The sequence below is a fragment of the Xiphophorus hellerii genome, chromosome 20 (genome assembly GCF_003331165.1).
Source record: "Xiphophorus hellerii strain 12219 chromosome 20, Xiphophorus_hellerii-4.1, whole genome shotgun sequence".
NCBI lineage: Eukaryota > Metazoa > Chordata > Actinopteri > Cyprinodontiformes > Poeciliidae > Xiphophorus > Xiphophorus hellerii.
The window spans coordinates 8719933-8731901 of NC_045691.1; the positions used below are offsets into that span (position 1 = coordinate 8719933).

At 33.8% G+C, this 11969-nt stretch overlaps 1 long non-coding RNA gene and 1 pseudogene across 1 annotated transcript; both read right to left on the bottom strand.

Moving 5' to 3' along the window:
- Window positions 1-1318: 1318 nt before the first annotated feature.
- LOC116710370 (uncharacterized) lies at window positions 1319-2843 on the bottom strand (annotated as a pseudogene).
- Window positions 2844-8208: 5365 nt separating this feature from the next.
- Window positions 8209-11104, bottom strand: LOC116710057 (uncharacterized). Its single transcript, XR_004337031.1, has 2 exons — window positions 9891-11104; window positions 8209-9786 (listed from the first exon to the last, which is right to left on the bottom strand). It is a non-coding gene; the product is annotated as an uncharacterized LOC116710057 (long non-coding RNA).
- Window positions 11105-11969: the final 865 nt, after the last annotated feature.

Genomic DNA, 11969 nt, shown 5'->3' on the forward strand with positions numbered 1-11969 from the left:
AACATAATCTGGTCAGCTCTTCTGTTTAACTTTTCAGAAGTTTTAAAATTTCCTTGACATATCGTTGCTCTTTTGGTCAAAGTTTCACATTTTACTAACAAGAGATCAGGACAGATGCTTCATGGAGGGAGCTAAATCAACTATTGTGAGCTATTATTTGTCAACATGCACAATTAACTTGAACTTTAAATGTTCCTCTTGAAAGGTTTTCCACACTTTTCTGTAATTAAGTTTGGCATATGCTGTCTAATTAATGATTTTTACTGTGATTTTATTTTTTGATTTTTTGTTTTTATTATCTTTGAATCGGCTTCCTCACATTTAATTTAGAGAGTTAAGGATTATTGCATTATTGCAAGATTTTCAGAAATGCAGATTTTTGCAAACCTGTACTTGACTTTTTATGTTTTAGAAGACCAGAGGAAGCAATCTTTAGAATATTCTTGATCATTTTGGAGTAATCTCTTTCTGTTTTTAACTTATAAAAAGTAAAATTGTGTTGTAGAACTGTTCATGCATATTCCTCTTGGGAATTTGGGAAATTTGAAATAAATTATTTTAACTTTCTGAGCTTGTGTGTGAGCAAGGACCAAGGAACAAAATGTTTAATAATAATTTTACACAGTTTTCAAATTTTATTTAGAAAATAAATATATATAGTCCCTAGGGGCTCTGAGAGGGCTTATTCTTTACTCTTTCTTCAAACATATATCACTAATACTTTAGCTCATAAGTTTAACATTGTCCAGGGTTCGGGTCATAAAAACCGTGATTTTGTGTTAAATCTTTAAAATTAGTGTTTACTATGATATATGTGTATAGAACTTTAAACCAAGTGGGTCCGACAAAGTAGGACATCTGCATCTGGGCAGATTGATCACTAAAGCAATGTGTGTGTAATCACTACAAGAAAACTGTGCATTAAGTCTTTCACACTCTGAGCTGTCACAAACCAAACAAAACAGCATTTCTTTCTTCTTCTTGTATTTCATTTTTTTAATAAATACAAATTCAGTCAAAATCATGACAATGTGATGATATGTTATAACAATACTTGAAAAATCTCCAAGACATTTTACTCAAACCAAGTGGAGGAGCAACAGTCTTTACAAAAGACAAAATCATCATGACAAAAATCATTCTTAATTTTTTCATAGAAAATGTTTTCTGCAAAATCACTTTGCAGAAGTACTAAAGTAAACAAATTGATCTTAGAACAGATTAGATGTTAGGTTCACAGGTCAAGGTTATGCATAGCATTTTCATAAAATGTAAATCCAGGACATTTTAACAAAAAATAAAATGTCAGAGTCTTTACAGACACAGTCTGAAGGGATCTCCTTTTAGATAAAAGGTATAAAATAACATTTAGATCAGTTAGATCAATTTTAATGGTATTGGAAAAAGTACTTCCTGTGCAAACAGAAAAATAATCTAAACCAACATGGTCTGTTATTGTTCAATAGTAGGATTGTTTTCCTACCAATTCTCATTTCCTCAGGAAATAAAAACAATATTTAATTCAAAAGAATATTCTTATATTTAATAAATCAAATCAAACAAATTAAACAAGTTTAGTTCAGTTACTTTTAACCAATATGGCCTTCTCTATTTGACTGAAACTACAGTCTGTAGATCCGCTCTGTAATGACAGGTTATATAACAAGAAGAATGAGTTTCTTCAACAATTTTACAAGTATTGTAAAACAAATAAAAATACATGATCAGTAGATCTCCAAGCAGTTCTTTGTGTTATCTTGATTAGATGAAGTTCAATAAGAACTCTGTTCAGCTTTACAAAAGGAGTAATAACATTTTGCTTTTGATCAATATGATCAGGAATGAGCAACCATAAATGTGATTATAAATTTACAAAAGAATCACAATTGCAGATGCAATCAGATTTTGTTCTTGTAACACATTCCTTTGTTAAAGAAAACATATTTGTGCCATTTCCACAGGAAAAACAATTCTGTGCAGAAAAATGCACCAACAAATTAAATTATTCTGTTCATTCAGAAGTAGCAGTCCATAGAACTATGTATAGTTCAGTCAGTAATGATTTACCAATATGGTAAAGTAAGTCTCTCCATGCTGCTTCAGACTTCAGGTCTCTATCACTGCCTCCAGATGGCGCTGTATACCGGTCTTGACTGATGCTGATCTGGACATGGTGGAGAGAGGTCAGGCTCCACCACATTCCTCTCAGAGGAAGTTTGCTGATTTTGAAGTAGTTCAGCAGTTTTCTCCATGATTGTTTCTTCAGGTCATCTTTTGCTAGGAAGTGGTCCCACCTTTTGGACACATCTGAAGAAGCTCCGATCAACATCTGTCTGGTCCACAGCAGGATACTGCTGCCTCTCTGCCTCTCGAGGATGTCGGCTGTGTGGCAGCTCAAATGAACTCAAACGTGAGTCTCCTGATGCTGCTGTTGATTTGCTCTCTATGTAACTTCTCCACCAGAGGTTTTCTGAGCTGCAGAAGCAAAATCAAAGGCATTAGTAAACTTATTTTGCCATCTATATGTAAAGTCACACAAATCTAGGCAAATAAGAGTTGGGTTTTCCATGAATCTCATGCTTACCCTGTGGTTCAGAGTCAGATGCTCCTGAGAGTTGGTCATCGCTGCAGTAAGTGTAGATGCTGTGGTTGGATCTCTGTGCTGTAGAGGTCTCTGTAGAGAGAATCTGATCTCTGCTGCCTTGATTCCTCTTATTTATAGTCGCACATCTCCATATGAATGTGTGGGTCTTGGTTTGGAAGAGGTTTCCCACAGTCGGAACCAATCAGAGCTCAGGAGAGGAGAGAATAGACGTCTGCCTTGCCACATGCTCACTGCTCATATTGGGATTCAGCTTTTACGTCTCAGGGGAACAGGTGGAGAAGCTTGGGTGGGGGCCCCTAAACTCTGAATGAATGTGGGAAAGCAGTCTTCCTTTATGGGGATCCGATTTTTTCCCTGATCAAAGACATACTAAATGCTGAGAAATCAGCCAGATAATAGCTCCTGTGCTTCCATTGATTATTTTGGTGCCTTATTTTATTTGATTTCACATTGAGCATAAGAATTTTAAGACTTTAATTCTGACAGGTAGGTATTAGAAGTGGATTTTTAAATCACTATAACTGTAATCACAAAACTACAACACTTTAGTGTGTCTTTTGTCAATTATTTGATATACAGAGATATTGGAGTCAAAAAGAGGAAACACCTGTTTTATTTAATATCATAGTGGGATTTTCAGACCCATCAAACAGCCTTTGAGTCTTCTGTATGAACATTTGAGATGGATGTACAAGGGTTGGACAATTAGGCAGCTGCTACTACACACGTGCCAAATCCCTCTGGGTGGTATTCTCCTCCTGGTGGGGTTGATCATACTAATCATGTTAAGTCTTTGTCTCAAAAACATTCTCACACTCTAATCATCTAGATACATCTAAATTGAAATAACGTTTTAAATGTAACATTTTGATAGAATTTCAATATTAAAAAATATCAACATTTTACGTGCTGCCATGCAATAAAAAGTTACTTTCACTAATAAACAGCAAAATAAACAGTATCCATCTTTTATAATATGTGGCAGCATATACTACTTTGACTGATACTGTTATGGGGCAGCTACTTGTTGGTTTTCTATTTAGTTGCATCTTTGGTTTCAAATTACTTGAATGCCTTAATTGCTAATAATAATAACTAATATGAATCTAAACATGCAACTTTAAAATTTGTGTGTTTACCGTTGAAAGACATATTTGCAAAGTTTTGATTCTTGCTGTGAGATTGAAGAATTATTTGTGAAAAAAACACAAGTTTAAGCAGTGATTAAAAGCGTGTCAGAATGTTTCTTTTTCACCGCCTTCTCCTCAGGTCAAAGGCCTGAATCTATTGTCCCTGAGCGACTTTGAGAGTAAGTTTCCTCTGGTTTCCCACACTCGTACTTTGACTACAGGAACAATAGAAGTGTGCCTCATCATGCATCACATTAATAACACTCTTTTGCCTCTTTTGAAAGCCGGAAATGCTTTAAAGTTGATAGTTTTATTTATACTCCAACAAATAAAATCCAGCAAGTTAAATATCAGATAATTAGTAGCCTTTATTCATAAATATACATATTTGTTACAACAGTATCAGTTATGGTAAAGTAACGGCTTCAAAGTTTCAATCACTTAAATATTTTTATTATATTTTAAGAATTTATTAGCTGTCATAACTTTGGTTTGAAAAATGGTTTTATTTTCAAGGATAATCTGAGTCACAAAGCCACAGTTACTGAATTTGTTTTACTTCTTAGAATGAGTTGATTTAGTTATATAATAACTGTTTTTTATTGTTTAAACTTTCTTTTTATTAGTTTCTTTAATATTGATTTTCTATACATTTTTAACACCATTTTCATTCATATCATTATCCTTGCTGTCAAATCTGCATGTATGTATTCTTAAAACTTCACAATGTTGTTTGGTGCAGATGTAGCAGGTGTGTCCTCTGTTTTGTGACTTGTAGACGACATGAGCAGAAAGTCTCTCAGTTTCCCACACTTTTCCATTGACCAGTGTGGTCAATGCACTACAAAAGCCTTTTAAAGGCATCTTTTGTGACGTATGGTGACTGTGCTCCATCAGAGACTGAGTCTTACGTCATCAGCCAACTAGAGGGAAACAACAGAACTGGTAGTAGCAAATAATTTATAAAATTTTAAAATACACTCAAACATCAGGAGTGAGAGTTTGATCATCTAGAATTAATTGACACCACTTAGCAAAGTCTTTGCTTAAAAAATCCTCTATTTTTATTCTCTTGGTTTTAAAAACTTCTTTTTTAGTGGTATGAATTTGTTAAACCACCTGCAAGATTTTGCACAATTATATATTCTTTGCAAATTCCAGAAATATTGGCATAGCTCTTTAGAAACATTATTGTTTACATGATTCTACCACTGAGCATCAACTTTATCATCACGTAGGATTTAGTCTCATTCCTCCATATTATAGCCAGTGTCCCAGCAGGACAGAGGTCAGAATCTATTGTTCTTCTGGGCCTCTGAGACTCAGATATTTTTGGTTTCCCACACATCCTTTCACTAAAGGATCAATGCAAGTCTCCCTTTGTTTAAAAGCTATTTGGGCATTACTTTTGTGTTAAGGTTTTGAATTCCTCCACTTCACACAGTGACGAGATCTGGATTTATGTTGTTGCCCAAGTACAAATGCCACCAAAATACCAAACCATATTTCCCATAAAACATTGTTTAACATTATTGTTATTTATAAATGTGTAGCCATGGGTGAAAAGAAGATGTATTAATATTATTAAATGATGTTAAGGAATCTAGAAGATAGATTTTGTAGTTAGTAATGACATAAAATTATGAAATGAGTGATACCAATAGATTGGAAATATGAAGAAATGAAAAAGTAAAATGAAGTATCAAATTTGAAGTATCATACTGATTGAAACCACTCAATAGTGCATACTGCGATGGAGTCCAGAGGTAACAGGTGTGATCACTGTTTTGTAAAGTTGGTGTGAGGAGAAAGTTTCTCCAGTTTCCCACACTCAAGTCTTTCATTGATGTGCTCGGTGCACCACAAAAGGACTTTTGTGACAGACGCTGGTCTTTGGCTCTAACAGGGAGAAAGCTTGACGTCACAAACCATCTGGAAGGAAACAGCAGGATTGGCTGCCTCACAAACATTTTTTACTAGAACATATTAAAAACAATATAAAATAGACTGTTTACAAACACAAATTGCCCTCTTTTTTCCACAAATTTTTCTCAGAAGTATTTCTTATATATCTGAAAACTTGTATCTTTTCTTTAAGAAGAAATCAGAACAGATGCCATTTCATGAAGCGTGCCAGAAACCTTTCATGAGTGTCAGCTGCAGTTGTTAAGAATGCAAATCAACTTGAACTTTGACTTTTCTCTTGGAAGTTTTCCCACTGTTTGTATTGTTGAAACTTTGGTGTAAGCCAATTCAAGAAAGTTCAAATTTAAAATAAAAAGAGTATTATGCTGATTTTATTTTTCTTACTCCAAAAATATAATCTTCTCAAGGTTCAATGTGAGAAAAACAATGACACAAGCAGTTAACAGATCTGTGAAACTGTAGGTTGGGTTTTGGTATTTTATAATAATTAAGCAAAACCCAAATTGAGAACAACACTTGGTAATGTCATCTGTAGTAGTGCCTGTCCTATGTTTACTTTCCACAAAAAATAACACAATACTCAACGTATAACAGACACATATGTGGTCAGCAAACTGTTGATTTCCCCCCAAATCTGTCAGTCAACATCCTCTCATCTACCTAAGAACACACAGAAGCAGCAGGTCAAATAATTCATACCAGCACTGAAAACTAAGAGGTAGACTTGGCTGGTGAACTTGGATTAATAGATTGAAATCGCGCAGTTTGAGTCAAACATAAACTATTCCAAATCTACCAACATATCTACTCAACTGCTTAGTTTACTGAATTTATAGAATTGATCCATTAGCTGTGAATAATTTAAAGGGAGGAGCACAGATACAATAATAATTATACAGACATACTGTATCTGTATCAGTATTTTTTAGTACAAAGTGTTTATTATTGTGCCAAGTGGTTCTGATAGAGTTTATTTTGGTTTTGTTCTTTTGTTACTTTTAGTACAAAACCAGTCAGAATATCAGTCACATCACACAAACTTTAATGTGTGACATTTAAAAATAGCAAGTCATCTAAAAGCATATTCAGATGATGAGTCACTGAAGGTTTGTGTGCTGAAAGGGCCTGTTTAGCTGTTCTGTGACGTGTCAGATGACAGACTCTTTCATTATTCTGTTGACATCCTTTCAGTCCATTCAATCTATTTTTAAGTGCACATGAACTATCATCAGTATTCAAAATTAAATAAGCTATAACCAGAGATTTAAGCAATCATGTGGTCCAACACCACATGATAATCTGGAAAGAATGATCTCTTCAAGAGCCATTACTGTTATAAGGGTAAGTATTAAAGGAAGAAAACATAAAAACAGAAATGGGTTCAGTTCTTTCTTTTTAATTAATAAATGTAGTCAGAATTATCTACAATTAGACATTTTACTGCAAAACCTTCTCACACTTCAATTATAAAATTATATTAGGGACAAAATGAAACTTTTAAACTTGCAGGACTTTAACAAAATCAGCACTTTGTTTCCGACTGTATTTAACAAAATTACATAATTATCGAAAAACATGTCAGGAGTCAACAATAAGTCTAATTGTGTCTCTCATGACTAAATTATGATCAAAATGTATAGTAATGTGTGGTATTGCAATATATGAATAGTATAGGATAGAGGATGTCAAAGCTGACATTATTCTATTAGCAACACATTAAATGTCAGCTATGAGCAAAGATTGTGAATTTGTGAAACTATAGATTAAGTTATTTTATACCTATTTATGTTTTGCCATGCCATGTGTCTTTTCACTCTCTTACCTTTATATACTTTTATTTCTAATGAATATGATGTATGCTCTACATTTTTATTAGAAAATAAAAAAAATTGATTAAAAGTAACTTTTTTGCAACAAAATGAAAAGTTTGTATATTTGAAATAACTGAAACTGTGAATTGAAGCATGTCAGTACATTCGTGTTTACCTGGTTCTCTTTAGGTCAAAGGTCTGGTTCTATTACATAAATAAGTAAAACAAAGTAATATTTGAGTGTTTACCTGTAATTACATTCTATTAATTCTCAGACACTGATAGAAACAAATTCCACATGTGGTGAATGTGAATATAACATGCAAATGCTTCTTTTGAAAGAGTGAGATATTTAAGGTATCCACAGTTTTTCACATAACTGTATTAATATTTGTTTCTACTCTGTGTTAACATGCTGAAATGAATGGTGAAATGTCTTCAACCGATCAATAGAAAGTCATTTTCCGTAATCAATGTTGCTTTGACTTTGGTTTGATTGAACTCATTAAAATCCAAATGATTACTATTTTTAATGTTATTTGGGGAATTTTTAAAGTTTCTTTTGAATTTGACAAAGTTGCCCTTTGCCGTTCCAGCATGTATGTCAGCTCCTTTGTGATGCGTAGTTGTTTTCATAAAGAAGTTTCTCTCTGTTTCCTTCACTCAGCCTTTACAATGATGTGGTCAGTGAACTTCATCCCTGCACTAAAATGCACAATGAAGTAAACAAAAAGCATTCAAGTGCAAATGTATCTGATTTTATTTTCTGTAGGTGTTCAGAGAAACGGAAATAAAAGTATGACAACTTCCGCTGAGGTAACAACACTATGATGATACATCAACTTGAGAAAATCTCCAAGACACTTTACTCAGAATGAGTAAAGGGACAATTGTCTTTACAAAAGATAAGCACATTTTGTGATGTAACATTCATCTAATTGATACATTTCTTTCTATTAAAGTCAGAGATAAATTGGATCTCAGAAAAGATCATAATAGGTAAATCACAAAGTGATGTACTATAGGCTTCACAACATGAGAATTCAATATATTTTTTTCTTAGCGAAATGCAAGTTCATAAACAATTAAGACAGAATCACAGTTCCTAGATATCCTTTTAGACAAAAGGAGGAAAATCTGATTTTCTGAAAAATCATGATGCTATGATTTAGTGTTTCCATAGGAAATGAATTTACAATGCAAGAACAAGATATATCTTGAGTGAACTCAGTACACTCTAAGATAAAACTTGGTATCTTTTAAGACAAAAGAGTAACACTTTCAGATCTGATATATCAAAGCTTTCTGAAAATAATCAGTTTCTGCTCAGTTAAACAACCATCTGAACAACAGAGGAATTAGTCTGTGAATTTTAAACATTTCAGTTTCATTTATCTTTGACCAACATGATCAAAAGTACAAATTTATATCTGATAAAAGATCAGTGACCCAATCTTTCCATAAGAAAGAAAAACTTAAAGTATAAAAACCTAAATGACAGAAGGTTTGGGTGAACTGAGTGCATTTAAAACAAGTTACATTTCTTTTCAAGTCAAACTGAATGATAATACTTTTAAATCTGACAGATCAAAATACACTCACTTCATTTCAATGCAGCTTAGTAACTTTCTGTTTAAGCAGAAAAAACAATCAGGCTTTGAATTTCAATAATCCCAGTGTCCTTAATCTTTGACCAACATGGTTTTTAGCTTCTTGCTTCATTCTTTCTCAACATGAAAGACATCATTCTGATTTCCTAAGGAAATATCATGTTTTGAAAAACTGACGATTCAAACAGAATCAAATTGAGCAATATTCCTTGAAAAGTCAGAGAAATTCAGCTGAATAATGTCGGACCTACAGTATATGGTCTTAGTTTGAGTAGTTTAAGTTTAAGCAATATTCCTTGAAAAGTCAGAGAAATTCAGCTGAATAATGTCGGACCTACAGTATATGGTCTTAGTTTGAGTAGTTTTTATTCAAATCTGTAGATTTCTACAATGGCCTCCAGAGGGCGCTGTTGACTGAACTCTTGTCTTCATAGAAGCTGGTCTGGACTGTGGCGCTCAGAACAGAGAAGCTAGCCTGTCAGGTTTTCTTCAGTGGAAGCAACTTGTAGAAATGGTTCAGTAGTCTTTTTGGAGGCTGTGGCTTCACTTTATCTTTGAACAGGAAGTGTATCTCCACTGCATCTCCAAGATGTCTGCTTTCTCCAGCTTGGAGTCTGGCTGCTGTTTGAGGAACTCTGGACCCAGCTGTTCCATGCTGCTGTTGATTCGCTTTCTGCAAGTTCGTTCACCAGAGGCTTTCTGTGCTACAGAATCAAGAACACTGTGATTAGTAAACATATACAGGTATGTATAATTGCTATCAACACAAACTTAAATAATAACACACTCTCCATGGATCCATATTTACCTTGTGGTTCAGAACCAGATGCGCCTGAGAGCTATCCGTTGCTGCACTCTGAACGTATCATGGTTGAATTTCTGTGCTGCGGAGGTCTGAATCCAATCTCTGCTTCCTTCACGCTCCTATTTATAGTTCCTCATCTCCATTTAGATGTGTGGGTCTTGGTCTGGAAGAAGTTTCCCACAGTCTGAACCAATCAGAGCTCAGGACTAGAGATAATAAGAAGTCTGCCCTGCCACATGGTCACTACTCATGTCAACAGGGGACAATGGTTTGATCTCAGGGGAACAGGTGGACGACTGGAGGGAGTTTTTTGTGAATGTGGGAATGTTATAAAGAGTCAGTCGACTTTGTGGTGTCAAACTATTTCACACACTCATTATTCCAACACACATGCAAAATCAAACACTGAAAAGCTCATTTCTTAGTTTTGGGAGAACATAAAACTATTTTGTACCAATTAATCAACTGATATTACTTTTTATTGTTTATATTGTTTGGTCAATCTTATCTGAAATTTTAAAACACTTTATTCAACTAATTTGGTTGAAAATGTGCCCGTTTCAACCTGATCTGTTCACTTAGTGGACTTATTGCTTAAATCAGTTATTCATCTTTACTGCAACTTCTGCTTAGATTATTTCTATTTTTGATCTAGATGTTTTATATACTGAAATGTTCTTGGTGTGAGTAGAAAGTCTCTCTCAGTTTCCCACACTCAGTCCTTCCAAGACTTGGTCAGTGAACTACAAAAGGACTTTCAGTGGAGCTCTTGTGGCAGATGCTGGTTATGTCTGTGACATCACAAACCATCTGGAGGGAAGCCAATTGATTGACTGTCAAAGCTTTCATAGTATAACATCAATACAATTAAACTGACAGGTCAGCGATCATCAACTTTTTACAATAAAAAAAAGTTTGCAATAAAAGAGTTTTGGATATTTTGTAAACTTCTATTTGCTTTTCTCTCTTCATTCAGATGGTTCAAATCTCCCATCTTTATTTAAAGTAGGGATGCAGAGCAGATGTCTCATGAAGTGTGCCAAGCAGCCACTCAAAAACTGTCAGCTACTGGTGTTGCAAATCCATTTGAACTTTGACTTTCCTCTGCAGTGTTTCTAAATGTTTCTTTGAATGAAAAGTTTTCCCCAACTTTCCTGTTTAACTGATACATTCCAATGGGTAACACTGCAGAACTGTAGAGCAGTAAGTTTAAAGCGTGAAATTAATCTTTCCCTTCAGGTTCGACGTTAGATTAGGTGTGTTGAACTGCACATTGAAAATGAAAAAAAATAATAATAATAAAGTAAATGTAGTTTTTTAACACAAGTTCAAGACACATGCAACATTCAAAAAATGTTACTATATTTACAGAACAGCTAACATTGCACTGAACAATCCACCTTTAAGGTAAAAGAAACAAATGCTTTCACATAGGATGAGCAAACAGTACATACAATTTAATGACTCCTTGAATTATGGGAAATTTGCTTAAATTAATTTGTTTAACATAATTTGTTTAGCAAGAGTAAAGATTGTTTGAAAAACTATTTTTTTCTGTCAGAAAATGTCAAGTTGTGAAAAATTAACACAAAATAATCTTCAATTTTACATATTCCCATAAAATGCTAAAGAATCTAGATTCTAGATCTACAATCTCTGACCAACTATGATTTTTGTCGAAAGGGAATTCCAGTCTGTTGTTATATGCTATGTCCACCAGAGGACGCTGTTTGCTGGCCCAATGCCTAATTGATTCTGGTCTGGATTGTGGAGGAGAGAGATCAAAATATGAATGTACAGTATTCATGATCTCAAAGTGTTCAAAATACATCTTGTCTCAATACTTGTCAATCTTTCAATCATATCATATAGTTGAAACATTTATATATTACAAATAATCTTAACTGATTTAGAAATTGAGAAAAAGATTTTAAAATATATAATACTTAACTTTAAGTGCAGATAAATGTGACTAGCACAGAAATCTAAAGGTCACCAATTAATGCTACGGTTTAGGCTAAAAATATCCATGTCCAATTCTTTTTTAAATCAGTTTTTATTTACATTTTATTTAAATATTAC